This window comes from Manis javanica, chromosome 3 (genome assembly GCF_040802235.1).
Source record: "Manis javanica isolate MJ-LG chromosome 3, MJ_LKY, whole genome shotgun sequence".
Lineage (NCBI taxonomy): Eukaryota > Metazoa > Chordata > Mammalia > Pholidota > Manidae > Manis > Manis javanica.
In genome coordinates this window covers 50,246,521-50,252,931 of record NC_133158.1, presented here as the reverse complement: position 1 = coordinate 50,252,931, position 6,411 = coordinate 50,246,521, and positions in this window count along the sequence as shown.

Here is a 6,411-nt window from a genome sequence, read left to right as displayed (position 1 = left end):
GCTGGGAAATGTAGGCGTAGGTGTCAGGCCGCATGCGCGGGGACCTCCCTCAGGCTGAGTTCTACCATCCGAAGCGGATGGTAACGGCCGGACCCACAGGCTGGAGATGGTGTTGGTGGGCTCGGACAGAATCCGAAAAAGAAATCCTTCAGTTAGAGTGGCCTTTACTGTAGAATGGATTTATTCTCTAGTTTTAAGTTTCCATTTAGATAAATACGATGGCATTTGTTCCATTTCACAGTCATCAGTCGCATCGTTAGCATCTTTCCCCTTCTTACTACACTAAAGTATGTATCAAACAGCTTCTCGCGCAGTTAAAAAAATAAACTACCCTACAGCTTCCGCAGCGGACACTATGTGCCCAGTAGGTGGGCCGGGACTGCCCTGCATGCCGCACCCCTTTCTGCCCCCTTCTTTCCTGAGCAGCACTGACCTGTGATTTTGCGACGGCATCTGAGATTCTGGGCGCTTGGATTCTGGATAGGGCAGTGATTATTCGAGAATCAGACCTAAAGTGGGAGAACTGGGGTTTAAGTAAATGTGACATTGAAACAGAATCCAACACTAGTCTTGGGCAGTTTCTCTGCATTCACAAGAGCAAGCTATTTTCAGCCTACTTTCCCCTAAATGGAGCTTACTCTAGAGTGAGCAAGGGTCGGAGCTCCCTGGTTGCAATGACGGGGTCCTCTGATCAGTTGAAAGGTTTTTCTGCTCACATCTATTATACGGACAAAGATTAATTTGTTTATTTACCCTTTCGGAGTACAGTTTTTTCACCATTACAAAAACCTTGTAAAAATGCAGAAAAGCAGAAGGAATGTGATTGCCCTCTTTTCCACCACCTAGAGCCAGCTGTTGTCAGTGTTTGAGCGTGTCATCTCCCAGTATTTTTTCAGGCAGTAGCCTGGACTGCCCAGGCTTGAAACCCAGTCCTTTCGGTGACTTTGACTCAATTATATACCTTTTCTGTGCTTCAGTTTTCTTATTTATAAAATGAGTATTAGAATAGTACCTATAGATTACAAGGAAAAGTAAGAAGTTATATATATACGTAAAGTATTTACAATTGCCTCATAGGGTGCCACTCAATAATGTTTTTTTATTTTATTTTTCCTACATGTAGGGATTCACCATTTTTATCTAATTTAGTACCTTGCCTTTCTCCTTAATACAAGAGATGAAAGGATACTGTTGTATATGGTTTGTAAATACATGCTTACAATATAATTTAAGCATATTTCCAAGTTACACAATTTTAATACACATTATTTTAATGGTTGCAGAATAACCCATCAAGTGTATATTCCAAAACTTAATTATTCAATGATTTTTCAACAAAATTCAGATGGTTTCCTTTTTAAAAAATTTTTAAACAACACTGTATTTCTTGAGCATCTTTAGACACAATTTTTTTTCTTCATATTTAGGAGAACTTCCAAATAGATTTCCAGAGGTGGCACAACTTGGTGAGAGATTTTGAACACTGTAAAAGTCGATGCATGAGGCCATGGTGCTTAGATGAACTTGGTTAAAACTTTTATGAAGTTTCAACCAATTTACACTTTCAATAGCAGGGCATAAAAGCCCTCATTTCACTTCATTCTGTAAATGATTTTCAGAAGCTATTTTCAAAAAAGCTTAATAGGAAGTACATTCATTATGCCTCACACTTTATTGACCATCTGTTATGTGCAGACAGCTCTTCTATGCCCTGAAGGGATAGCAGGGTCCAAGACAAAGTACTTGCTTTCATAGGTCTTATATTCCGTGTGAAGTCAAGCCACAAACCCAACTTTCCTAATGTGTGGATGTTATCAGGTGTAATGCAAATCAAAAGTCCTGGGGCCAAATACACTCAGACAACTCTAGACTGTCTATTGCATTGATAATTATGAGTAGACTGTAAGGTTGCATCTTGCAGGGAGATGCCCTATGTTTCCTTTGTATTTACCCCCAGCTCACTCCAGTCACTAGCATATTGAGTTTTAAGTTTTCTTAGGTGGTTGCACATATACGGTTTCATTTTTATTTTGAGTCTCAGGATGAGTCTAAGATGCAGGTTCTCTGGTGCTCCCCCACTTTACAGGTGCTGAAACTTTTTGAATTCTGTTTAGGTAGCTCAGCTAGGAAATGGTAGTTCTAGGTCTCAGGATGTGTTTCTGGGCATGAGATTTTGCTTCCTGCAACTTGGACTATTGTAGAAACACAGAAGAAGCCCTGAAGCTTGATGCCTGTTCAGTCAGACCTTCCTTCTGCTTGTTCTTGGATTCTTGGGCATCTGCTAGATTCTCAAGGCAAGCAAAGCACTTTAATGACAGGCCAGTGCCCCAGGTACACACCCCAAGTGCAAGTCCCTCAGGAGGGACTAGCTGGCAGCAACTTCCTTCTGCTATACAAGGAGAGAGAATTTGGAAAGGAAAAAAGAATTTTGTCTCTGGAAGTATGGAAAAGACTTAGCACTCTGTTTTTATAGTGCTTTCCCTCTGTACAAACTTAGTTGTTTAAAAAGTAATTATTTTAACAGTTGGGGCCAGTGGAACCAAAGCAATTCGCCCAAGGCCACAGGTCAGGGCTACAGTGGTCACAAAACCCAGACACTGAATCTCAACTTTTTGTTTTATGCTGACTTTTAATTCAAAACAAATATTTCTCACTTTTCTCTACAAGGGTACCATATTCTGGCATGGAAAACAGAAATATGGTGTCATGAGACCTTCAGTTGCATATGTTTTAAAAGGTGAAACAACTTTTCCCCTGACCCAGAAAGAACCCTTCTAAAACTCAGAAATCTGGGTGAAGGTTAATGTGCAAAATGTTCACTGTACTCACCGTAAACCAGCAAAAAATTGGAAACAAACAGCTGAGTATAAGAGAATGGTTTTTCAAATGGAACATTATGCAGCTATTACAGTGAGATTTTCAACAACTATTTAATGACATAGAAAAGTATTTAATGACACCAAGGAAAACATTACAAACTACATTCTGTATTTTTTATAATGAGCATGTGTCACTACCTGTGGAGAAAGTGAATTTTCCTATGCCCAGGATTCTCACCTGGCCCTGGTTGGCTCGCTCACTACACATGTGCGGGCAATACGTCGGTATTGACTCTATATAAAGAGCTCTGCCCAGCTCTCTGCATGACACGGTGGCATGGCTGAAAGGCTGCAGGAGAGCCGAGATGAGACGAATGGTGGCAGCACCGAGGCGAGAGACAGAGACTGCTATGCGGGTAGAGTGGCCCAGAGGCAGAGACCGGCTTACTGCATGCAGACTCGCTCTGAGTGGATGGGATTCCAGTGACTGACCTGCCACCATAGGAATAAAGTTGGGTATAACTCTTTCACCCCAAGAACATTCTACTGTCATTTCTTTGGTCACATTGAATCCATAGTGAACTTGTCTGGGGCTGAAACCCATTGGCAAGACAATTGGCGGTAGTGGTCAGGGATTCATTGTTGACCAAGGAAAAGAACAGGCTGCCCTCATGGGAGGGGTGCTTCAGTAGGCTGCAACTGTGGATGGGGAGACATTAGAGTGTCCCCAGTGTACATGTGGTACTGGGAAGGGGTGGAGGACTGGGCTCCACCCCAAGAGAAAGAAAATTTGTTGCTCACTGAACTGGCATCACTATGAAGTGCTGTGGCCCTAGAGGAAGCAGCATGAGAAGGAGCCGTGGCTCGAGAAGGAGCGGCATGAGTAGCAGCAGTCTGGGAGCACAGGCTGGCAGGTGCCATGGGGCAAGAGAGGGATGTAGTGGAGCCGTCAGCCCCAGAAATGGAGGAGCAGAGGTTTGACAAGCCGGTGGGGGTGGAGGCCCTGCCGCTGCCAGAGGCATTGGCCCCTCGTCAGTTGAGACCCCACCTGAGTGAAAGCTGGTGGAAAGCCAGGATTCGGCAACCGCGGGTTCTTCCAGGAGAGGTGCCATCCCCTCCTCAGGCTGTGGAGCGCTCCGTGCTCTGCTTCTAACCTCAGGCTCAAGCGCAAAAGGAAATACGGTCTGCTTCTCGAAGGAAGAATTTAGAGGGCCTCATGAAGTTGGCGAGGACCCAGATGTGGGTTGGTTTGAAAAGGCAGGAGCAGACAGAGAAAAGTGGATGGCTGGAGCTGTGGCAGCAACTGAGACCAGAGCAGCATTCCAGCCGCTGAGGACAAAGCAGAGACAGAGATAAAGCAAGATTTTCTGCTGGAGAGGCTGGAGAAGGTGGGTATTGTAAGGCCCACCCATGGTTCTTTTACAATGTTCCAGCTTCCTTGCACCGGGACCATTGCAGAGGATTGAAGGCACAAAGACTGAGAGGTAAGAATCCTGGAGGAGTGGAGTGTGGAGAAAGTGAAAGTTCCTATGCCCAGGATTCTCACCTGGCCCTGGTCGGCTAGCTCACTACACATGTGTGGGCAATATGTCGTTATTGATTCTATATGAAGAGCTCCACCCAGTGCTCTGGGCAACATGGTGGCATGGCTGCAAGGTTGCAGGAGAGCAGAGACCAGACTGGAGTGGTGGCAGCACCGAGGACGGAGACTGAGAGGCTGTGCAGACAGAGGGGCCCAGAGGCAGAGACCGGCTTGCTGCATGCAGACTGGCTCTGAGTGGACGGGACCTAGTGATTGACCTGTGACCATGGGAATAAAGTTGGGTATACACCCTTTCACCCCAAGAACATTCTACTGTCATTTCTTTGGTCACACTGACTCCATAGTGAACTTGTCTGGGGCTGAAACCCATTGGCAAGACACTACCATAATCAGAAAAAAGGGATGTCACATACCTCTGTGCCCCACAAAGGAGAGACCCGTCCCTCTAGTTTCCGACACCACTCAGCTTCTGACATGAAGGAAGGACAGTTGCTTCAAGTTGATGAGTTGCACCAGGCTCCCAAGTTGGACCAAGGACTTCCCAGTTTCCTTCCCAGAATTAGCTTCAGTGTTGACTCCACCATCCAGGGACATTTTCTTCAGCTTTGCAGGATGGTATCTTCTGGGCAAAGGGTAGTAGAAAGATTTTCCATGAACATTTTGTTACAGTGAAAGGACCTGGGAAATCTTTGCATTTTTCATGCGTTTATTTATCTCAGAGTGAATTCTGCATCAATGTTCTCTTTTAGTTCTTTTCTCTGAATTTATTTTGAAAACTGCACATGGATGCTTTACAGCAGACCAGAGCCACTTGCTAACTCCAGGACATGGGCTGGCAGCCCCTATTTAGAGCTTCACATGTAGCTTAGCTTTCCATTTAAACCGTAAGAACAGGAAAATGACTTTGGCAGCTTTCCAGACAGGTCTACGGCATTCCCTGTTAAAGGGAGTTCACGGCAGTTCCGGCAACCAGCAGGAAGCTCCTGGGCTGGAACTGATCAGGCTTTGAACAAGAAAGAGTATTGAGGAAAATGGACCCTGGGGCTGCAGGTACTGTGACCATATGACTTGAAACTGTTTATCCTTAGGAGTTGGTGCCCTGCTACAGAAGAAAAGAGCAAATAAAACACATAAAAAGTGGCTTGATGACTGAGTGATTTTTTTTTTTTTAGTCTTTGGAGAATGCTGTGTTAGGAGGCTCTGAGCACAGAGGAAGACAAAGGATCTGGAGGGCAGCAGAGGGAGGGCCAGGTTCTGTGGGAACTGGTCACCCACCTGGCACTGGCCTCTTCGTCCCCCTTCTCCTCCAGGCCTGTGGGTCGTGCCCATTTTGAAGAGGTCGTTAACTCAGCATTCAAGGTCACTGCAGCTGCTTAGCCTGGTCCAGGTTTCCGACGAATCATCCTGACTCGACACTGGGGGGAGCCCCATCCTCACGTTGTAAGCTACACCTGGCCTTGGAATCAATGTCTTTCTAGAGCTTTCCCTATTTAAAGCTGGGTGTTGGAGCTCACACAAGCAAGAATCAGGGTATTGTGAGACTGACAAATTAAACGGTCCCTGAGAGATGCTCTGATGAAGGCTGCTCGTGCCTTGGGGCCCAGACAGGCACACTTCCTTGTTCTCATCACAGAGCCTCGGATGTTCTTTAAACCTCACACTGCCCCACTCTGCCCTCACTCTACGCAACCCAGAGTTTGGTCATCTCAACCAGGTTTTGGCATTTGCCTCTCCAGGCTCTGGACTGGAGCAGATGTAACACTTCTTTATCAAAGTCCTTCTTTCCAGGTTTGGGCCAGTGCAGGGAGAAGTTATGCTATTTTGTGGGTGCCCTGTTCTGGGAGATGGTGATGACAGAAGGAAAGAACAAATGATACAGACTGAACATTCTTACATTTGTTGATGAGATAAAAATATTGACTGTAAATTGAGAAGAACAGTGAACACAGGTAAACAGGATGGTTGGTGTCCTTTCTGAGGTAATGAAGACCTCTGTACCTCCTGTGTGCTTGCTACTATTTGGTGGCCTTGTTTGGGTCCTGGGACCTG